Source organism: Eurosta solidaginis, chromosome 5 (assembly GCF_040869045.1).
Source record: "Eurosta solidaginis isolate ZX-2024a chromosome 5, ASM4086904v1, whole genome shotgun sequence".
NCBI classification, from domain to species: Eukaryota; Metazoa; Arthropoda; class Insecta; order Diptera; family Tephritidae; genus Eurosta; species Eurosta solidaginis.
In genome coordinates, this window is record NC_090323.1 from 168,969,910 (window position 1) to 168,994,225 (window position 24,316).

Sequence of the window (24,316 nt, forward strand, 5' to 3'; positions counted from 1 at the left end):
TAAGAGAAACTTACCCATCGACAAAATGTATGCATTCTAGATCTTTCCCTAATGATATTACTAATAGGGAGGACCAAGCGGCTATTATAGAACAAACTCATAATCGCGCACACCGCATTATAGAGGAAACTTAAAACAAATCAAAGATCAGTACTATTGGCCCGAAATGTACAAGCAATATAAACAATATTCAAGAAATTGCGAAGTATGTAACAAGAATAAATACGACAGGCATCCGAAAAAGATTCCAATTGGAGAAGTTCCAATACCGGAAAGAGAGGGAGAATAAGTATATATTGATATTTTTTATGCTCAACATTTGAAATTTATTACTTGCATTGATGCATATTCTAAATATTTGGTAGTAAAGCAAATTGAAGATAAAATTAATTTGGAGGAAAAAGTAATGGAAGTTATCCAAAGTTTTCCTGAGTTAAAGGAAATAGCGGTTGATAATGAACCTGGGTTTATTACAATGCAGTTTAAATCTTTAATGCAAAGATTAGGAATAAGAATTATTTTTTGTAGTCCAGGTCATAGCACAACTAATGGACAAGTTGAAAGAGTGCATTCGACCGTAATAGAAATCACGCGTTGCATTAAACACGAATATAATTTAATAAGTTTTGCTGAGTCGATATATCGTGCTGTGCATCAATACAATAAAACGATTCATTCAGTAATAGGAGAAAAACCATTTCAAATATTTTTTAATAAAGTTCCACTTGATGCAGTTCAGTCAAAGCTTTTGACTGCGCAAAATAAAATGTTAAATAGGGAAAATAGAAACAGGGTTAGTAAAACATACCAACGTGGCGATATTATATATGAAAAGATTATAAGGGAGAGAAATAAGCTAAAAACTAGATTTAAAAAGCAAGTGGTAAAGGCAGATTTAGGAAATAAAGTTAGAATCAATTATAGGAATAGAATAGTACATAAAGATAACATTAAATCTTAACTTTAATTATAGGGAATGGAGTTAATCATATTTCTGGCATTAATTACTATAGTAGGGACGGATATAATCGATTATACAAGAGAAGATTATGTATTAATAGAGGATGGAGACGTAGCATTATACAACGACTTTGGTGACTTTTTCCATGTTACAAATTTAACATATTTTTCCGAAATATTACTACTAGACGAGGAGGATTACAACAAAAATTTAGGTTATGATAATGTTAGGGAAATTGACATACGTGACGAGTTTCATATCAATATGGACCCAGAAATAGAGCTAATACAGACGTTGTTAGGGCAACTACAAAAAACGGAGAGACGTTTAAAAAGAGGAATTAATGAATTAGGGACTTTATGGAAGTGGATAGCCGGTACCCCGGATCGCGACGATTTAGTTTTGGTAAATAATAAATTAAACGAGTTAATTTTAAATAACAACAAGCAATTTATGACAAATTCAGAAGTATTTAAAGTTATTTCTCAATTATCAGAGACAACAAAAAACGTTAAAAGAATGGTCATGCTGGCATGTGGGAATGAAAAAGCGGACGAACTAGCTAAAACAGGCGCATCCCTTGAAGCTTGCTCCGTAGACTTCCCAATTAGACTGAGCGAGATTAAGTGAAAGCGGGAGGTGCACATGATCGACCAAGCGGGAAAGGCGTAGGTTGAACCGCGGGGCTGTAAAGTGTCGAAGATTATGTGTAGGTCTTACAACCGTACACTAACAAAGTTGCTTCTATCATCAAAAAGAGAGGACTGTAGACTCATGACGGGTATTCTGACTGGACACTTCCTTTTGGCGTCCATTGCCTTTAAATTAGGCTTGGTCAGTGATAGCAAATGTAGGAAGTGCGGGTTGGAGGAGGAAACGATCGAACACGTTCTGAGCTCGTGCCCTGCACTTGCTAGGCTAAGACTCCAGCTATTAGGAGTGATACAGCTGTCAGATCTAGAAGCAGCAAGTGGCTTAAATCCTAGGAAGCTTCTAGTATTTTCCAAGAGGACGGAGTTATTTTAGAACATAGGTCCTGGTTTATGATAGGGGTTTTCATTTTGGCCGTTAAAACAAACTTCTGGTAACACTACGGACTCAATCAGTCTATGTGAGGTCCTCGTGGACTTGCCAGTTCAACCTAACCTAACGCACCGGTACCCGCCTTTTTAGGTGGTACGAATATGTTTGGGTGTAATTAGTTGGCATTTCAAAAAAAACAATGTGCGCTATGGACAAACTATTTTCTGACTTTGAATTATCTCAGCTTGCTTCTTTTCAGTTTTACAGTGACACAATGGTAACCATGCCTGATTTTCCAACAAGCTAATAGTTGACTGTCTATGTTAGCTAGAAACGAGTACCACAATCCGTACTTCCTGCATCTGCTATCACTGACGATGCCTAATTTAAATTTTTAGTGAAAAGAGTGACTTTATTAATCTAAAGTCGTAAGATATGCATATGCGCATACCCGCGGTTGGTTCCTTGCCTTTCCTGCTTGACCGATCATGTGCAACTCTCGCCTTCTCATAATCTTACCCAATCGGCCGTACCTTATTAAAAAGTCCACACATTCCAGGTAAATGTCCTTGAATAAGCTAGTTTTTTCATTGGTAGCAGTATCTGCGAACAACCGGGGTACGCCCTTAATGCGGGTACATTCTTAGCCTCCCTAATCACTTCTTCAAAGTAATAAAACGCGACGTATTCATTTGAAATTTTTTTTGAAGCTAATAAATATCGCCTTCTTACACCCTGTTTATATAATAGCGAGCAAAAATTAGCAGTGGCAATTTTTATCAAATCTCGTCAATTAAGTGCGTCCTTTATTATTTTCGGTATTTAAGAAGAAAACCTTTATGAACTTATTATCTAAAACTATGCAAAGTAATCCGAAAAACGTTTTCGAAAAAATTCGAGAAAATTTTACAAAAATTTCGAACTTTTTATTTGGAGCTCTCTGATTTTTTTTAAGTATGAAGTTCTGTAGCTCAATCAATTTAAGTCGAATACAAGTTATAGGTCTCTCAAAATTCGCATGAGTTTTTGAAAATTTTTTATGCAAATTGTGTTTTCTTCTATATTTTCACACTTCTTAATGTGACCCTTAAAAAGTGTGACATTTTTTTATATGGAAGAGAACACCCCTACCTAAAAACAGTTTTCAAATTTAGAGAGACCTATAAATTGTACTTTACTTGAATTGATTTGGCTACATACAATGCATACTCAAACAAATTCCAAATAAAAAAAAACATTCTAAACTCCCGTCAGAAAAAAATTGAATTTTGATTTGATAGAGTAATATTTAGAGGGCTACAAAATTGAAATAAACAAATTCAGAGAACTTCAAATAAAAATATTCTCCAATTTCCGAATTTTTTCGAAAACGTTCCAAACTCTTGTCAGAAAAAAATTTAATTCTGCTTTTTTCAGAGTAATATTTAGTGGGCTACAAAATTGCATACTCAAACAAATTCAGAGAACTCCAAATAAAAATTTCGAAATTTATGTAAAATTTTCTCGAATTTTCTGAATTTTTTAGAAAACCTTCAAAGCTCTCAATTGAATTGATCTTTGTTAGAGTTTTATTTAGTTAGCTTTAAAATGCATACACAAAAACATTCAGAGAACTACAAATAAAAAGTTCGAAATTTTTGTGAATTTTTCTCGAATTCTTTGAAAAACTTTCAAAACTCTTGTCGGAGAAAAAAATTGAATTATGCTTTGTAAGTCTAATATTTAGTGGGCTACGAAACTTCATACTCAGAAATTCTGAGAGAATTGCAAATAAAAAGTTGGAAATTTTGAAAGCATATTCGAATTTTTTCGAAAACGTTTTTGGAATTGGTTTCCATAGTTAGTTACGGAATTCATGGAAATGTTTTCCTTAAATATCGAAAATTAGTTAAGAGAGTTTAACTAACGAAATTTGATAAAAATTGCCACAGCTGTTTTCTCGTTCGCACCTGCACATAAATGAGTAAGAATACCTCTTGGAGGTACGAAAGTGAGTGGCAAAGCAGTTAAAGGAATCCTCATACAATTATTATTCTTTGTAAATAACCAGACAAGCGATTGATTTCATTAGTTTCAAATATAAATTGCGTATAAGTAAAAGTAAATGTAAGAGTGTGTGTGTATATACAAAACACACACATGTATGCAAAACTACTTTTGTGTTTACAATTGAAAGCAGCAAATTCATATCGAAACTCATTTTTGCTACTCACCAATAAAGCTGACCGATTGTAGCGGGCCTTCAGCGGGTCACTTATAAGCAACGCAGGTGAGTTTGGTGTTGTTGTAGCTAAATCAAAACGAAATCGCCTATATTGCTTCATAATTATTTTCCACATTACATAAGCCATCGAATTGAACGCAAGTTGTTACGCGACGTTATGACTAATGCGGCAGTTATGCGGCAGTTACTCACGAACGTACGTACCAAAAACGTGTCAGCTGACACGACCTATCTTATGAGTGTGCAATGTAAACGAAAACAACGCCCTTGGTTTTACAGGTATAAAGGAATCGATATGGATATAGACTAGATATATCAAAATCATCAGTATCGAAAAGAAATTTGTTTGAGCCATGCTCGTCCGTCCGTCTTTCCGTCTGTCCGTTAACGCGATAACTTGAGTAAATATTGAGATATCTTCACCAAATTTGGTACACGAGCTTATCTGGACCCAGAATAGATTGGTATTGAAACTGAGCGAGATTGGATCATAACCACGCCCACTTTTTATATATACAACATTTTAGAAAACACAAAAAACCTGTTAATTTAGTAAATAATACACCTAGAATGTTGAAATTTGACGTGTGGACTGATATTAAGACTCTTTATAAAAATTTTAAAACAATTTTTAAAATGGGCATGGCACCGTCCACTTGTGATAAAATCAATTTTACAACTTAGGAAACGTAGGAATAAATTTTTACTAAATGAATTACAGAATATTATTGATACAATAACTTTAGGAAAATTAGGAATTTTGGATCCAGCAATTTTACATTTAGATGAAATTAGAGACATTTTTGCAAACGAACATGGACGATTGAGTGTGGCAGATTTAATAGATATTTCTAATTTTAAAATATTACAGAATAAAGATTTAATAGGTATTTATATTAGGTATCCAAAATTTTTTTAGATTGTAAATTTTACGAAGTAAGAGCAATAGCTAAGCAAGATGGTAAGTTATTTATCGAAAAAGAGATTGCAAAATGTGAGAATCAATATGTTAATGTTAAAAATTTTAAGAAAGAAATAGTGAATGTATATTGTGAAATAAAATCTTCAAATTCTTGTTCGGTGAATATTTTGTTAGGAAAAACGACTAGATGTATAAAAATTAAAGAAAGGAATAAAGAAATTGATGTAATAAAAGATGGTGTTATTTTAGTTTCAGGATATCATACTGTTGACAATCATAATGTAAATGGAGTTTATCTCATAACTTTTAAAAATCAATCAAAGATTGACAATGTAACTTATGAGAACACATATGCAAATATATGGAAATATGTAAAAAATAATAAATACAGTAGCTTTGAAATTGTTAAATATATAGAATCTGAAGACTTAAATTTAAAATTTGAAAATATAAACTTTATTGATGTCATAAAAGGTGAAATAATATCAAAACCCATATTTTGGATAGGTTTAATAATAGTAACAGTTATATTTATGATAATAGTATTACTCAAAGCTGCTAATCAATACAAAATATTTAAGCAAAGAAAACAAACTGAAATTAATGAAAAGATATTTAAAAATTTAAGTTCTCAAATTGAAATATTAACTAATTCGCTGAATGAAACAAGGATGTTTCATCTGAAGAAAGGGGGAAGTTAAGGAACATGACTCCACTCAAATCAGGTGGCAAATATAAACAAATTCTTTAAGCGTTGCTATTTGATTTATTTACGAAATCCGTTGTAACATTCCATTCCCACATACTGACATTGTGTTAGCCAGCTGATGCAATCAATGCCAGGTGTAAAATTACTAAGGTATCGTATTAATGATCTATATTGGAACGATTTTCCGTCATCCCTTGTCAAATTTGGTTTTGAGACAAACCGGTTTCGGCGTTGTGCCATCATCAGTGTCGATTTTCGTTCTGATCTGTTGTTGTCGTTTGTCCTGTATTTATAGTTCGTAGGTATATGAGCAGGTATTGTCAAATTGATGCTCATTTCATTCAGAACCGAGGGTGGTTTACTAATCGATTTGTGTGGCTGACTGGGGTCGGTAGAACTCTGTGATTTTAGTCGTTTGACCTTCTTTGTCGGTTTTTTGTTTTGGTGTGTTAATTGTTTTGTGTTTATTTGTTGTCTGTTGTACCTGTGTGATTAAGTTGTTTCCTGTAAACAAGTTTTAAAGGCTCGAATATTGTGTCAGAAATTGTGTTTATCTGTTCGTTTATTATTCTACCCTCGAATGTTTTTTGTTTGTAGATTTCCATGTTTTCGAGTACGTTGAGACGTCGGCCCTTTTCCTGTATGTGAAGAACCGTAACTGTTTTATTGATGTTTGCTGGGGAACATTCATTCTCGACCATGTGATTCGCGAAGTTAGACTCGAGTATAATGTTTGGATTCCGTATTTTTTTGTTGTAATCTCTAATATGTTCTCTGAACCTCGTTCTTATTTGCCGTCCTGTTTGTCCTATGTAACTATGCTGGCATCCGCAGGTAAGCTTGTATACGCCGTGGCTGCTAAACGGATCCTCTGAGTTAATGTTAGTTCTTAGTTTTCGCCCTAGATTGTTCGATGTTTTGAATGCTGTGTTAATGTTGTATTTTTTAAAGAAGTTTGCCAATTTATATGTTGCTTTTCCAGTATATGTCATAGTCGTTCAGCTATTATTTTCCTTTTCATTATTTCTTTTTGGTTCTCCATTTGTCCTTCTGAGCTTATCTACTAGTGCTTTTTTATATCCGTTGTTTGCAGCGATATTATATATGACCTCAAGTTCTATCTTATATGCCTCTTGTGTAAGAGGTGTTCTTTCAAGTCTATGTACCAAGTGCCTTAATGCTGCATTTTTATGCTGTTGAGGGTGATTTGAGGTATTGTGTATTATTGTGTCGGTGGCCGTTGATTTTCTATATATGTCATAGTTAAATCTTTTGGCTTCTTTATCAATATTTATCGTGAGGTCTAGATAGTTTATTCCTTCGTCTTTTTCGGTTTCCATTGTAAATTTTATATTTCCGTGCTGCTTGTTGAGGTACTCCAGTACAAGCTCTTCGTTATTAGTAGTTAAAACGCATATTATGTCATCCACGTATCTAGCATAAAATGACACGCCTAATTTGGACTTCAGCTCCTGTATGTACTTTTCTTCCAGATTTTGCATGAACACTTCCATAAGAATTGCTGATGTGGGGCTTCCCATTCCAAGACCGTTTGTTTGTCTATATATTTTATTGTTGAATTGAAAATAGTTTTGACGTAAAGTGGTTCTTAGCGTATTTGTGATTTGCATACTTTTCACTTTGTTTTTTGTGTTATGAACTATTGTTGAGCTAACTATGTCCAAAGTCTCCGATAGTGGTATAGATGGCTATAAATCTTTTATGTCAAAAGATACCAATTTGCTGTTTCTTGTTAGCTCAATATTATTGTTAGCTCGTATTAAGATAGGCATCCTATTCAATATGCCTATTGGAAACTATTTGTAAGTTATAAATAAGAGTACAATGTAAAGCTTAGTCAGTTTTTGAGCGGCATTGAAATAAAGTGCAAGAGTTTTTTAAAAACTCAATTTACCCAACTTAAAACTTTAATTTGCATGTGTTTGTGTATTGCTTCTGTACTGCATGTACGTACATATGTGTTGTCATAATGGTTGAATTATTGATATGAATTTAATCACTGCTTAGCATCCGCTTAGAAATGATAGAATCCCTTAGTGCTGCTAATATTCGTTACAATATGTATATGTGTAAATCGATTGTGTGAACAGGATTAGCCTGGTTTCAATGGGCCACTTGAGGGCAGCGCGCTGCCAGAACGTCCATTAAAAAAAAAAAGATATAAGTTTGTAATTTTTAATCGAAAAAAGAAGGACGGAAAAAAGGGCCCCAAATTGATGGTTGCCTAGGGCCGCGTTGAGGGTTAATTCGGCCCTGAAGATATAATATGAAAGCTTCATAATCAATACGATGGAATTTAACCGAAACCAGAAGCAAAAGCGTGACTAAAATGGATTCGGAACCGAAGCAGAAGAAGGAGCACGCACCGAAACCGGAACTGAAACTAAAGTCAAAACTGGAACGGAAACAATCACTGATGCTGCAGCTGAAACCGAACCAGAAATCATGTCAAAAATTGAAATCTTGAACCAAGCTGAAATCAAACCGAAACAGGATCCTAACTCATAACCGTACTGATAGCCCAATCTGAACTAAAATCAAATTAAAATCGGGAACCCAAGCAAAAACCGGAGCCAGAACTTGAAACTGTGTTGAAGCCAGCATCGACAATTCTAGCCTTTCTGCATGGTTTGCCAGGTTTGCTTAGATGTGCCACACCTCGAGGGCTGTATCCGTTGGCTTGACGATATATTTACTCATTTTGCGTTGACCTACACGTGCCAAAGGGTATATCTATCCGTTATTTGTTATGAAGAATCTACTTGGTCATACCCTGCCTTGCTATTTCGTCTGCAATACAGTTTCCCATAATTTCCCTTCGGCCAGGGAGCCATATAAAGTGAACACGGTTCTGTTGGACTACATCTTGACAAGATGCCGAAATTACTCGCTTACAATAATGAAATGATTCTGAAAACACTCCCGAAATAATGTTGAAAATGGTACCGCTTTGGTTCCTAATAAGACCCAATATTATCCCGAAACACTTCCTAATGGATTAGCAAATTATCCCCAAATTATTTCAAAATGATCCCAAAGTTATCCGGAAATAGCACCGAAAATATTCGGCAATATCCTCGAATCGATCCCCATAATAATTCCGAAATGCTCTGAACTTTTTTTTTATTAAAATCATTTCAAACTCAATCAAGAAATTGTTTTAAATTGGTCCTTAAATCAATAATAGTCGCAAATTGATTCATAAATGGCACGCAAAATATCTAAACATGAACCCGAAATTTACCACAAGTACTCCCAAAATTATCCCGAAAGCAGTCCCCCTAATAAAGACGAAATTATTTTGGATAGATCCTGTAAACAATCTCAAAATGCTTTCCAAATGATCCCAAATATAATAAATTGATCCGATGACTACATGCCACGGGTTATTCCTATAAATAATTCCTAAATAATCTGGATATAGCCCCGAAATTATTGCAACACAGTCTTGAATTGGTCGATTGACAAATGATCTCTAATAATCCCGAAGTTATCCTGACATAGCACCAAAACTAGCACTAAACTAACTCGGTCCTTAAATGAACCCGAAATGATCGATTCCGAAAACATATCCGAAAAGATTTCCAAAATTTTCTTTTATATATCCCGAATATAAACTCAAGTTATTCTGAATTGATATCGAAATAAATGACACTAAATGATACAGTTATGGGCCTAAAATTATCCCGCAATAGTCCCGAATTTGTTCAGTAATTGTCCACAAATTTCACAAACTTGATCCCGAAGCTTTACACAAATAGTCCCAATATTATCCAGAATCAAACCCCCAAATGAATCTGATTTGTTTTTACACTAAGTTGAGCAGAGCTCACAGAGTATATTAACTTTGATTGGATAACGGTTGGTTTTACAGGTATAAAGGAGTCGAGATAGATATATACTTCCATATATCAAAATCATCAGTATCGAAAAAAAATTTTATTAAGCCATGTCCGTCCGTCCGTCTGTCCGTCCGTCTGTCCGTTAACACGTTAACTTGAGTAAATTTTGAGGTATCTTGATGAAATTTGGTATGTAGATTCCTGGGCACATATCTCAGATCTCTATTTAAAATGAACGAAATCGGACTACAACCAAGCCCACTTTTTCGATATCGAAAATTTCGAAAAACCGAAAAAGTGTGATAATCATTACCAAAGACGGATAAAGCGATGAAACTTGGTAGGTGGGTTCACCTGATGACGCAAAATCGAAACTTAGTAAAATTTTGGACAAGGGCGTGGCACCGCCCACTTTTAAAAGAAGGTAATTTAAAAGTTTTGCAAGCTGTAATTTGGCAGTCGTTGAAGATATCATCATGAAATTTAGCAGGAACGTTACTCCTATTACTATATGTGAGCTAAATAAAAATTAGCAAAATCGGAATGGCGAACACGCCCATTTAAAAAAAAAAAATTGTTTTAAAGTCAAATTTTAACAAAAAATTTAATATCTTTACAGTATATAAGTAAACTATGTCAACATTCAACTCCAGTAATGATATGGTGAAACAAAATGCAAAAATAAAAGAAAATTTCAAAATGGGCGTGGCTCCGCCCTTTTTCATTTAATTTGTCTAGGATACTTTTAATGCCATAAGTCGAACAAAAATTTACCAATCTTCGTGAAATTTGGTAGGGGCATAGATTCTATGAGGATAACTGTTTTTATACACAGTCGACCGCCTGTCCTTCCGTTCGGCCGTTAACACGATAACCTTAGCCAAAATCGATATATCTTTACTAAACTTAGTTCACATACTTATCTGAACCCACTTTATCTTGCTATAAAAAATGGCCGAAATCCGACTATGACCACGCCCACTTTTGCGATATCGAAAATTATGAAAAATGAAAAAAATGCCATTATTCTATACCAAATATGAAAAAAGGGATGAAACATGGTAATTGGATTGGTTTAATGACGCAAAATTTAACTTTAGAAAAAACTTTGTAAAATGGGTGTGACACCTACCATATTAAGTAGAAGAAGATGAAAAATTCTGCAGGGCGAAATCAAAAGCCCTTGGAATCTTGGCAGGAATACCGTTCGTGGTATTACATATATAAATATAGCGGTACCCGACAGATGATGTTCTGGGTCACCCTGGTCCACATTTTGGTCGATATCTCGAAAACGCCTTCACATAAACAACTAAGAGCCACTCCCTTTTAAACCCCTCATTAATACCTTTAATTTGATACCCATATCGTACAAACGCATTCTAGAGTCACCCCGGTCCACCTTTATGGCGTTAACCTTTATGACGAACTAAGTCCCACTCGCTTTTAAAATACTCATTAACACCTTTCATTTGATACCCACATCGTACAAATGCATTCTAGAGTCACCCCTGGTCCAACTTTATGGCGATATCCCGAAATGGCGTCCGCCTATAAAACTAGGGCCCACTCCCTTTTAAAATACTCATTAACACCTTTTATTTGATACCCGTATCGTACAAACGCATTCTAGAGTCACTCCTGGTCCATCTATATGGCGATATCCCGAAATGGCGTCCACCTATAGAACTATGGCCCACTTCCTTTTAAAATACTCTTTAATACCTTCCATTTGGTACCCATGTCATACAAACACATTCCAGGGTTACCCTATGTTAATTTTCCTACATGGTTATTTTCCCTTATTTTGTCTCCAAAGCTCTCAGCTGAGTATGTAATGTTCGGTTACACCCGAACTTAGCCTTCCTTACTTGTTTTTAATTGATACCAAAACGATCACAAGATACTCCCCAAATGATCCCAAATTCCGCAAATTATTTCGGAAGCAATCCCGAAATAATCAGAACTTTTTCCGAAATTATTCCAAAATAGTGCCGAATCGATCGAAACTATCAAGAAGTGCTCCGAATTTGTGCAGAAATTTATCTGAAAAATAATACAAAAGCGATCCCGAAATATGTTTGAAAAATATAAAAAATATGTATATATCCTAATGCTTTTATTTAACACAGCACTATGCATAAATTTGTGTTCATAATTTTAGTTCAACTATAAAAACAAAAAAAGACCGAACAGTGGAAAAACTCAAAATTAACATGAAAATTGCCAAAAAATGGCCAATTTGAAGTTTATTACTACCACAAAATTGCGCAATTTGTCTAACCAAACTAAACACCCAACAACAACAACAAGCTTCGCAAGTCAACATAAACAACTCGATAGGCAGCCAAGCATGCATGAAGTTCTTAAATATATCATACTAGAGATATACGCCGCCGATAAACGCCGCCGATTTTGGTCGTTTTTCGCACGCCGCCGCCCAAGGTAAAACAAAAAATCAGCACGGCGGCGGCGGCGTCCGGCGCGTTACTATATTTTCTACTCGTTTAAGACTGTTTAGGCCGTTTCTTGTTCATGTCGGAAATTGGTCGGATATGGTCGAAAGTGATATCAACGGATGCGCATCACTGTCAGTTATAAGAAACTAATTGAGAAATTTAACTCTTTCTAACTGTTCCAAAGTTATTTAAAAGAAACAAGCGGACTTTGCATCACCCAATTCACCAAGTTATTAAAGCAATACACTAAAAGAAAAGTTATATAATAAATTTATATTGCGATTGGCTGAAAGAATAAGCGAAATCAGTGATGGCAAATCCTTTAGTAGCTTCTAGGGGCATAAACACTCCTTTGAAATGATTCTTACCTCATACTAAGTTGTGGATATATGTACGTATGACAAGGATTTGAAAAATCACTTGGCCTTATGTTCAAACATCTGTCGATTATTTGCGAATTTATACAATAACGCCTGAAATGTTAATTATGATTTTCGCACTTCATCCTTCAACACCTAAGTCACCCGGTATGACATTTCCTAAAGTTGGCGGCCCTATCCTAAACTAGTCCCTTGGAGTGAATCACATTGATTATAGCCTATCAACCAAGTTTAAATATCACCTACACATTACAAATGTGAATACATAGGCCCATATATTTACTAGGCGAGGCTTTGTCCTTCGCAAGAACACTCAAAGTGGTGAAGCAAAAGTTTTCCCAACAGTCGAACTAATGACCGTGTGTGCTACTACCCTAATGTAGTGAACAGTCGATCTAGTCTGAAAAATGAAGCTACGCGGTCATCCATAATGAGCTCTTATATCATAAGGCCGGAAAACAGCATTTAACATCTTTCAACTTAAAATCGGTCGACTTTCATTCTAAAATATCGTTTTGATTTAACGAAGACTATTGGTTTCAATGTTTTGAGCACAAACGTCTGCAAACTTTGGTATACATTTTAAAAATTTTATCCAGAGTCCTTGTAAAATTTTAATTATGTAGATGCGCCGAGGATTATACGATTTTCACCCATGAGTTACGCAATGATATTCACTTAGACTGCTTATGATTTCCTTGGCCGAATAGTCATCCTCTAACGTTTCAAGGTGTTTCTTTGGTGTAGCTCGGCAGCATAGCGCGACAAAAACTTCCGTTAGAAAGTCTTCGGAGCTACAACTAGAGCTTCAGGGAAAATGACCTCGACGAAGGTACATATGAGTTCGAAGTCTCAGTCTTATAGATTCTGTGCTGGCATATGGTGTAGGGGTAAGGAGGCGTGGTAGCGACTGGTGGTCGAGATTGCTACTGTTCTCACATCGGGAATTGTAGCTCTTAATCATCGGGAATTGTAGCTCGAAAAAACTTGATGCGCCCTGTGCCACGAGAGTCATGAGTATTAATATATCATTAAAGGCAACCATAAGTCGCCTTTGTGCGTGACCGCCAAGGAGCCACAAATGTTTTAAAGAAATTGTGTTCGCGACGATTATTAAGAGTTAACCCCAGGTGAAACTACGCTTCGCACGAAATCTACAGACAAAAGTGTGACCATTTTATGTATCTCTATTTCTTTTCAGCAGACGCAGCAGTACCAATTCCAAAGACCGGGGTTAGGTTCGAAGCCTCTCTGGAATAAGTGAATGAGGGACAATCCCTTCGCAAGTAGCTACTCCTGAAAATTTTTGAACTATCTGCGAGATTTTAAGGTAAAACCCCGGATCTTTCCGAAATAGCAAAAACGTTGATTTCCTGAAATACATACAAACAAAACTTTCCTAAATATTATTTTTTTAAATAGAAAATTCAAGCTTTTTAAAGTAAGAACACCGGCATACGCCGGCGCGCCGCCCACGCTGCGCACGCCGCCGCCGATAAAGTGATCGGCGTAAACGTCTACTACATACACACAAACTTATACGTAGTATAAATGTACAATTTCCTATACAACACGTGTGTAGTTTTGTTGTTGCTGATTTTCATTTATCAAATGTATATAGAAATTAAAAGTCAAACAAATTGTAAAAGTTTTTCAAATTCACGATCAAACGCCACTTGGCCAACAAACGATTCTAAACGCCAGTGACCGTTGAAGGTTGTGCGACGGTAATTTCATGTCATACACCTTTTAGATATATGTTGCTGCTGCACACTAACATGCTCCTATTGCTAACACATATACACACATGTTAATCTTGATATGTTGCTCATGCGCAACTTTGTCTCTGTCACAGTTTCAGCACCTTTGCAACTTTTGACTGTTTGAAGTACGTGTGCGTGCATGTGTGTATGATGTTTATGTATTTGTGTGCGTGCAATCTGTGGTTGGTTCCTTTTCCGTATCTAAGTACGCTACAGACCAAAGTTCCATTGACTGAATTTAGTGATTAATAATTTTTTTATATGTACAGCAGCGAACATAATTGTAGCAGTAAAAATTTTTATGAAAATTCGTCAGCTAAATTCTTTCTCTTTTATTTTCGTTATTTTAAGAAAAACCTTTATGAATTTCGTAATTAAAATTGTTCAAACCAATCGCAAAAGCATTTTTGAAAAAAGGCGAGAAAATTTTGAAGTTTTTAGTTTTAGGTCTTTTAACATTCGCATTGATTTTTGTCAAATTTTTTACGAAGGGAATTTCAGATATTCATCCATATAAAAAAATGTTCACAACTCCCACTAGAAACCTTCCAGGGTTGGTCATAGGCTAAAAATAATTTCGATGCATAAAAGGGGCGTCGCACCTCCCATAGAAATGGAATCTTTGATATTCCATAACTCTGGAAGTATTCATGCTAGAACATTAAAATTCCGTAAAGAGTTATATGAGGTCAATCACTAACACCACCAGGAAAATGTAGGGTAAGGAAGAAGGGGCGTGGCACCTCCCATACAAACGGAGTATTTCATACTGCGTATCTCTGGATGTAGCAATGGTAGAATAATGAAAATATGGAATTGGGAAAAAGTAATCTCCCGGGTAATCTTTAGGGTGAGCTTTTTTGGATGCCCCTGGAGGAACCGGAAAAACATGTTTATTAATGATTTGATGTAAGCTTATGTAAGAGAAAAAATAAAATCAGTATGGGTTAAATTATTAATCATTTTCATAGAAAAATGCACAGTTCACTCCTCTTTTAAACAACCACTGTATCCGCAAACATCTGATATACAGATGTACAATATAAGCAAAATGCCAGGCCAAAGTGAGGTTCCAAAGACATGTAAGCTTATCGTGCGGGATGAGTGCACAATGGCTCCATAAACAGTTGATGGAAGCTGTAGACCAAACTCTTAAGGAATTGAGGGATAATGATCATCCCATGGGTGGTACTTCCCCGTTTCTTGCTGAAGATTTCCGACGAATTCAATCTATTGACACAGTCGTGGAAGAGTCCCAAACTGTGGAATATCCCGTTGAGTTTCTTAACTCTCGATCAAATGATCCTTAAAAAATGGTCCATAATAGTTATACTTCGTGATTTGGACCCTCCGCGCTTATGTTTTGGGACAAGGCTTATCATCACAAAACTTTAACCGAATGTCATTTAAGCAATTAATTTTATCGGAAAATTTCGAAAACAACAAAAGTATAGTACCAAGGATTCCACTGATATCGACAGATATGCGTTCTTTCTCAAATACCAAATCAAAAAAAATTTAAGTGGCGGAGTTTGATAAAAATTAACACTGCTATTTTTTTGTTCGCTGCTGTACATATGTAAATATTTTTGCGTTTTGTTTTTTGTTTTTATTATTAAGGTGCGATAAATTGTCTGTTAGATAAATGCATGGCAGTTACTAAATTGAAAATTTGGTAAAAATGACACCAATTGCGAAATCTCAGTATTGACTTCAAGTGAATTTGCTAGAATTTGATGCATTAGCATAACAAGGCTCTGCATTTGTCTGTGCATGTCGTTGCTGCATGTAGGAGGAAAAATTACCTTACAGTTTTAAGTAACAAGTTGAAAAAATTAAATATCAAGGGGGCGTCTGAAAAACTTAGAAGGTTCGACGTGATCATATGAAATCGGCTAAGTACCATCATCACCGACTATACTCCCCCAAACCTTTGGTTCCTATAGCTACAAGGAGAAGTCTACTAATACATGCAAACTCGATAAGCATATACAATTTTTCATTAGCCCGTTTTGCCTGAATAAGCGTGAACTTGCTAAGGCGTTAGTACATCAGAGAGACCGTAAGTGCCCGTGCCGATAGCATTACAAAGATTGTTGCACGACCAAACTGAAAACGCCATTTCACCATCCAAACTTTATACTATTGATATATATTATTATATACGGTTCAAGGAATTCGTCCTCATTTTCCATCTCATCCAATATTCTAATACTAGGTAAAGTTAGTTTGTAGTGGCTGTCCCCCACCAAGGGCGTGGCGCACACTTATGACAGCTGACTCATTGTTATAGCACTAAACGAGCTAATGCTCTTCCTCGTCTATATACCTAAAAACTTAAACCAATTTGTGCCTCTAATGTAGCGCAGGAAGCCTTCAATTTCAGCAGACAGGAGGAAGCGTTGGCATATATGTAGCAAGAGGAGAAGCTATGTGCCTTTATTGAGTTAACTCGATCAATTCATTCGCTTCCTTGCTAGTTCATCAGTAAATCAGTTCCCAGGTACTTTCTATTCCCAGTGACGCAGTATGTATATAATTCGCTACCTATCCGAATTCTTTTTTAAAAGTTGGTTAGATGCTGGGCAATGCGAGATTATCACCTTAATGGTTGATTATGATCTGCTTGCTACCGAATCAGTACAGTAAACCGCTGACGTTACGCGTTTCATGTACCGTTCCTTCCATTATTTCGGTCTCCTTGCTTCGTTCTTCCACCTATATTTTAGTCGTACAGAATGAAAAGTATGTTCATAGTTTTCGTCATTTGCACCATTTCTAACTAATTAAATGAGGCTCTCTATAGTATGCAGAGTAGTTGGCGGCTAACTAAGCCGAGAGATCGATATTTAGCTTTTGCAGTAGCTGGCTTCCAGTGTTGTCGTCGGTGGAAAATGATTCATTCGGTGGGGTGGTCATCATAAAAATACTGCAAGGACTTACATATGTTAGTACTGGCTGTCTTATTGCCTCCTGTAAAGAAAGTGCTGATGAGAGATGGGAATACTGATATCATTGACTTGAACATATTGGCTGTTAGTTCAGCTTACTCAAAACAGAACAAATAAACGGAGAAGTAGGGTTGATGGTCAGTGAAGACAAAACGAAGTACCTGCTGTAATTATGCAAAGAGTCAGCATGCTTGCGGTTTGGCAACCGCACCACTGTTGGCAGCCATAATTTCGAAATAGAAACGTACTTCGTTTATTTGGATACCAGCATTAACACCAACAACACCGTCAGCATAGAATTCCAGCGAATAATCACTCTTTCCAAGAAACGCTACTTCGGTCTGAGTAGGCAATAAGCTCTCTGTCGGCAAACGAAATTCAGCGAGTACCGAAGTAGAAGCGTGGTCCAGCGGCTACGCTGACTAGGCTAGAATGGGTACGTACTCCAATGCACGAAATATTTTACTTACTTATTTGGCGCTTAAACGTTTAAACTGATATGGCCATCCAATAAGGCGCGCCCGTCGCTTCTTCTCTATACCAACTACCGCCAATTGGTCCGTATAGGTGATTTAAATCGTTTCCACGTGGTCCTTCCAGCGGAGTGGGGTCGCCCTCATCCTCGCTTCCATAGGCGGATTCCGATAGAAACACTTTTTTAGCCGGAGCGTAACATGACCTAGCCAGCGCAGCCGCTGCATTTTAAATCCTTGGACTGTGTTGATATCTGCGTAAAGCTCGTACAGCTCATCGTTAAATCTTCTTCGGTACTCGCCATCGCCATCGCGTAGAGGTTCATAAATCTTTCGAAGAACTTTTCTCCCGCACACTCCCAGAACCGCTTCATCTGATGTTGTCATGGTCCATGCTTCTGCACCATATAGCAGGACGGGTACGATAAGTAACTTGTAGAGTATGATTTTCGTTTGCCGAGAGAGGACTTTACTTTTCAATTGCCTATCTAGTCCAAAGTAGCATTTATTGGCAAGAGTGATTAGAATTCACCATCTTCTCAATCAATATGCCACAAGAACTTGAACGAATAGTCTTACGTCGAAACTTTATATAGGTTTATGTGCATCATTAATTTTATATCAGAGTTCCCAAACTCGAAACCTAATTAAAAATAAAATTTAAAAGAAAATTTTTAAAAACTGGAGTGTTGCTCATCAAATTAAGCATCATTGAAGTCTACAAGTAAAATCTGCCTCTGAAATTAATATTGTAACGATTTTACTTGCAAATCCTCTTATTTGCAACCCTCTGCTAAGTTCGAATCACTAAACTTTTGAATATAATGCAAAATGGCCTTTATTAAAGTACTTCACAATAACACTCAAACTTTGCAACTAGCTTGCTTAATAACCAAACTGATTGATAGCTCAAATGAAACTCTCCCTTCGCCTCTACTGTCGCGCCTTTTCTACTTTTTGATTTCTCATTGCATACTTCCAGGCTTTTCCATTCCAGAACTTACTAGTTAGTTTCAGCTACAAAACTGCCAGCCACAACTACGTTTATAACTTCTCATTTGAGTAATAGTTGCACAAATTATTGCCCTCTCTTGTGACAACTCAGATAAGATATATGCATGTCTTTGTGCATTGGTTCTCCGCTGCTAGTATACGTACATATGTGTAGACGCAATTATTGATTCGCTTATGTAGATACATAATGATTGAAATATTGATGTGAATTCACGTCACTGCTTAGCATCGGCCTGGAGATGGCAGTACCCCTTAGTGTTGCTAATATTCGTAACACTGCCCTCCACCTAAGTCTGATCGTCCCGATCAGACAAATATCTCGAACTAAACGCTGCTAGCATCGCCAAATGTACCACTCTTCTACTCCGTGGTTTCTCAATGCTTTGTATGCGGTAGATGGTATCACTGATCTTCTTCACAACTTTGTACGGGCCTTCCCAACTGCACCGAATCTTGGATGGAACACCTTCCCGCCGGTGAGGGTTGTATAACAGTACCAAATCTTCCTCCAAGAAACCTTCAGAATTTTTGTTCTCATTGTACCTGCGTTTCATCTTACTACTCATTATTCTTAATCGTTCCCTCGCACTCTGTTGTTTGGCCAATGAACTTCTTCGCAGAGCTTGCACTTGACAGATTGACTTTGCATCATTATCGTCTGGACGTTTCACAACAGTAGTGCGCGCTGGCTTGAAACCACCCTTGCATTATTTCTGAAAAATTCTTTCAGTCGTTTTAGTGCGTCCATTGGGGTTTGTCGATGCCGTTCTTTTTCTCGCAGATACTTTTAATTTCGCTTTATTTGGCCCATTCGATCCATCAACCTTTTCTTTTGACTTTCGTGGCCTTTGTCGAGTCTTCTCCACCATTACTCGATTACTACTGAACCCTTTCTCCAACTTGAAGTTAAGCGGTATATCCTGGTTCTCATAACGCATCACTCTTCTCTGCATATCGATCTCGATGTCGTGGTCAACCAAGAAGTCCACTCCCAATATGAATTCCTCAACGATCTTCGCCACAACGAATTTGTGTAGAATCGTGACCTTTCCAATCAAGACTTCACATATCACTTCTCCCTGGACTTGGTTATACTCGCCAGTGACCGTACGCAACCTTGCTCCAGGTAACGGTTTTACTCTCCTGTTGACCAAGTCAGATCGGATCAAGGAATGAGATGCGCCCGTATCTACAGTCAGTACACACTCCTTGCCATACACATTTCCTCTGACGGTAATACTGCTTGATTTCGTTCCAATTTGCTACACAGATATCACAGGACATTCAATAGCCGGGGCAAGTTTTCGTTCTTTACATCCAACATGCTCTTGCTCATTTCCTCCAGCTTTGCGTTTACGGCCACCCACATTGTTGGAACTATTAGGACCAAGATCGCAATGACGTGCAATGTGACCGGGCATTTGAAGCATTTGATAACTCTTTCACTCCGCTTTTGCGATCCTTTCAGCGCCTCCAATATTGCGTCTACCCACTCTGGCCTTTCTATTTCCACACGGCGTGCTTTGAAAACTGGCTTACTCAAAGTGACGCTGTTTCTTGAGTCAGTGCATGGGATACCGTTTCTGCGAATGTGGGTTTTGGGTTTGCATATGTCGCTCGCTTCGTTTCTACGTCCCGTATTCCATTTATAAAACTCTGGATTTTTACCCTCTCGGTGTACTCCACGGGTGCGTCCGCATTTGCCAAATGTGCCAACCTTTCAACATCCGAGGCAAACTCCTGCAAAGTCTCATTCGCTCTTTGGTGACGGTTTTGCAACTCAATTTGGAATATCTGTTTTCTATGCTCGCTTCCATAACGTCTCTCGACAGCGGCCATCAATGCTTCATAGCTGTTCCGTTCGTACTCTTGAATCGTCTGTAAGATTTTTGCGGCAGGCCCTTTCAATGCCACGAACAGAGCTGCAACTTTATCTTCAGCATTCCAGTTGTTCACTGCGGCGGTCTTCTCAAACTGTAGCTTAAAGACCTGGAAAGGAACAGAGCCGTCAAAAGATGGAGTTTTTACCTTCGGATTGCTTGCTGAAACTGCTGGGCAATTTAGTTGCAACTGCTCGATACGTCCTCTCAAGGCATCCACTTCGGCCTCGAATTTCTCCTCAAATATGTCTTTTGCTCTTCCAGTTGGGATGCCATATATGTCTTCTGCTCTTCCAGTTGTGATGACATATTTGTGGATATTTGTGATGACATTTCTGTTATACGTGTCTCTTGCGCTTAGCTGGGATGCCAATTGCGACGACATTGATGCTACTGTCGATGTCTGTGCAGATATTGCAGCCAATATCATGTTCAAGGCTGTGCTGGTAACTGTCTGAGATGTTTCGTTTTTCTCTTCAATTTTTGTTGTCTCCTCGCCATCAAGATGAAAGACATACTCTTCCACGTTAATTCCCTCTAATTCCATTGCCTCTGGTAGTCGTGCTGGAGTTCGAGTTTATTGCCGGTTGTATTCAATCCACGGCTGTCCAACTCCTTGTTCAGTTGCTGAATCTTTAATTCACTGAACTTTGCCATGTCCTTGTTGTCCTCTGGAATTTATTCAACAATTCCTCTTCTGACACCAATTGTAACGATTTTACTTGCAAATCCTCTTATTTGCAACCCTCTGCTAAGTTCGAATCACTAAAATGTTGAATAAATAACTCCAATATTTAATAATGCAAAATGGCCTTTATTAAAGTACTTCACAATAACACTCAAACTTTGCAACTAGCTTGCTTAATAACCAAACTGATTGATAGCTCAAATGAAACTCTCCCTTCGCCTCTACTGTCGCGCCTTTTATACTTTTTGATTTCTCATTGCATACTTCCAGGCTTTTCCATTCCAGAACTTACTAGTTAGTTTCAGCTACAAAATCGCCAGCCACAACTACGTTTATAACTTCTAATTTGAGTAATAGTTGCACAAATTATTGCCCTCTCTTGTGACAACTCAGATAAGATATATGTATGGGTTTGTGCATTGGTTCTCCGCTGCTCGTATACGTACATATGTGTAGACGCAATTAATGATTCGCTTATGTAGACACATAATGATTGAATTATTGATTTGAATTCACGTCACTGCTTAGCATCGGTCTGGAGATGACAGTACCCCTTAGTGTTGATAATATTCGTAACAATATTAAATTAAGAATACCAGTTCATTTATTTTCAACTTTTAGATGAAAATTATAAGTGCATACAGAACACCTAAAAACTGGTTGAGAAACTTGGCCTTAAAGCTCAGAAAAATCAAAACACCTAGCAGTACATTCCATGTAGTATATTCACTTTTTTGCATTAATGAAACAAAGTATATTTACCCGCAAACAAATTATGTTAGCAGTTATAAGCAAAAGGGAATACAACAGCATCTCTTACAGTTTTGAAAACTCGTTTATAAATGACTTTTTAAAAGTCAGTTAAGTAAAACCGCATTGGTTCCGTAAAAGTGGAATATTCTTGCTCTGTTTATCCTAACTGGTCAATAGACTGCTCAGGCTAAAGCTTTTAACTGTGGAAGGGGCAGAAGAAAAGCGATGATTTTCCATTTTTTGAGCCTGTTGGAAATTGTTTAATGTCTAGGGAAATGTTAATTTAATTCTATTGAAAGCGGCTTCCTAAAAGTATACGATTGTGAAAAAGTACCCTGTTTTAAATAAGTATCCGGATCCTTGAATGTACCCGGTTTTTAAAAAGTACGCAGATCAGAAAAATCGCCTAATTCTTAAAATAGTACCCGAGAACTTAGTAGTACTCGGTTTTAAAAAAAGTACCCAGATCCGAAAAATAGCCCGGTTTTTAAAATAGTATCCGTATCCGCAAAAATACCTGGATTCGCAAAAGTATCCGATTTCGAAAAAGTTCCCAATTCTTAAAAGTATCCGGTGCTTCAAATTTACTCGGATTCAAAAACGTACCCAGCTCTGAAAAAGTGCACGGTTTCAGATTATTTTGTGTAATTTTTTTTTGTGGTTACTAAAAAAATCAAGTCTGCTGAAATGCTCATGTTGGTGTTTTAGTATTTAGCCATCAAAACCTTGCGCCTCATTATGGTGAACAACTTTTAATCGCTCATTCAGTCATTAGTGGAATGGGTCGTTAAATGCCAGCATACGCCCTTGATTCCTTTTGAATATATGTACCTAAATGCTGAGAAATATGTTTTATTTCTTGCAAAATACGAGATAATCTTTCCTTAACCCATCCATGTAAAATACTTATTGACATGATGTAAAATGGGAAATAAATACTTTGATTGATTTCATACATCATTTTGAGTTTTTATCTTAAAAGTCGTGTGTTGTCTCCTGTGTAATAAACTGGTATTACATAAAGCAATTACGAGGGGAAATATGGCATTTGGGGTAATTTCTGGACTTTCATTCAATAATTTCGGCAAGGTTTTCGGGATTATTTGGGAACTGTTGCGCACCTTTTCGAGATAAAGTTGAAATTGTTTTCCTAAAAATTTCCACACTATTTCGGCACTGTTTTCGTTGTCGGGACTACTTTAAAAAAGGTTTTGGATTTTTTTCGTTCGAGACATTTCCGGAATTACTTTTTGGTAGTTTTCTTTGTTCAATTCGAGAGCATTGCAGGTTTTTTAAAGATAATTTTAGAACTATTTATTTTTCACCTCCGGAAACAGTTTTTTTTTTTAATCGTTATAGCTCTAAGAATTTTTCATCCAATAAAATTTGGTGACATTATACATAGTCTTAAAATACAAATACAAAATCCCTTAAAGGCCAGATCCAGAAACAAAATCCTAAAAAAAATTGCCGGAAAAATATGAACACTATTTTAAAAAACTGCATTATTTTCATCCTTCAGTATATCGACTTTTGTGGCCCTATCTTGGCTGCCGTTTTGAAAACAGCATATTTCAGAAAACTTTTACTTTAACAAGGGGGGCTCTGACGATACCAAGTCTTCCATAGAACCAGATCATGGTAGTCGGTATGGGCTTGAAGATTCATTTGGATCATATTAAATCCTTCCCGAAATATACGGGTTTGTACCTTAATGGTACTTGTTATCGGAACGTGCGGCAATTGTATTCGGCAAAGGACCATCAGCATTGATATCACTAACCAAAATCTTAAGCGAGTAACTTTATCGCTACAGCAACAACCAAACTTATGCTCAGTGGCAAGCCAGAGGATGCTTGGCCGCAAGCCACTGGAAGTAGTGAGCTGCTTGCACCGCATACAAAAAAATTAACCTGGTCATTCCCTGGTAAATGGCGACCACAAGCTTCTCCCGCTTACGTTTACTTCTACACACGGCTCCATCTTCCAAGCCTTAAGGCTGGTTAAGTATGCATATAAGCCTCAAAAAAGCCGCCAAATTTTCTGTTGGCTATTTACACACAAATATAATTGATTGTACGTAATATCAGAATCAGAAAGCCACGACCTACAAACGGTAAGGTAAATGTGCACCTAAATGCAGCAAATCGTTACCACTGCCACTGTCAGATACAAAAAGCCAGTCAAAATAAAACAAGCAAACTTGTAAGACAAGAGTAAAGCAATCAGCTGTAATATTCGTGACCAATATTA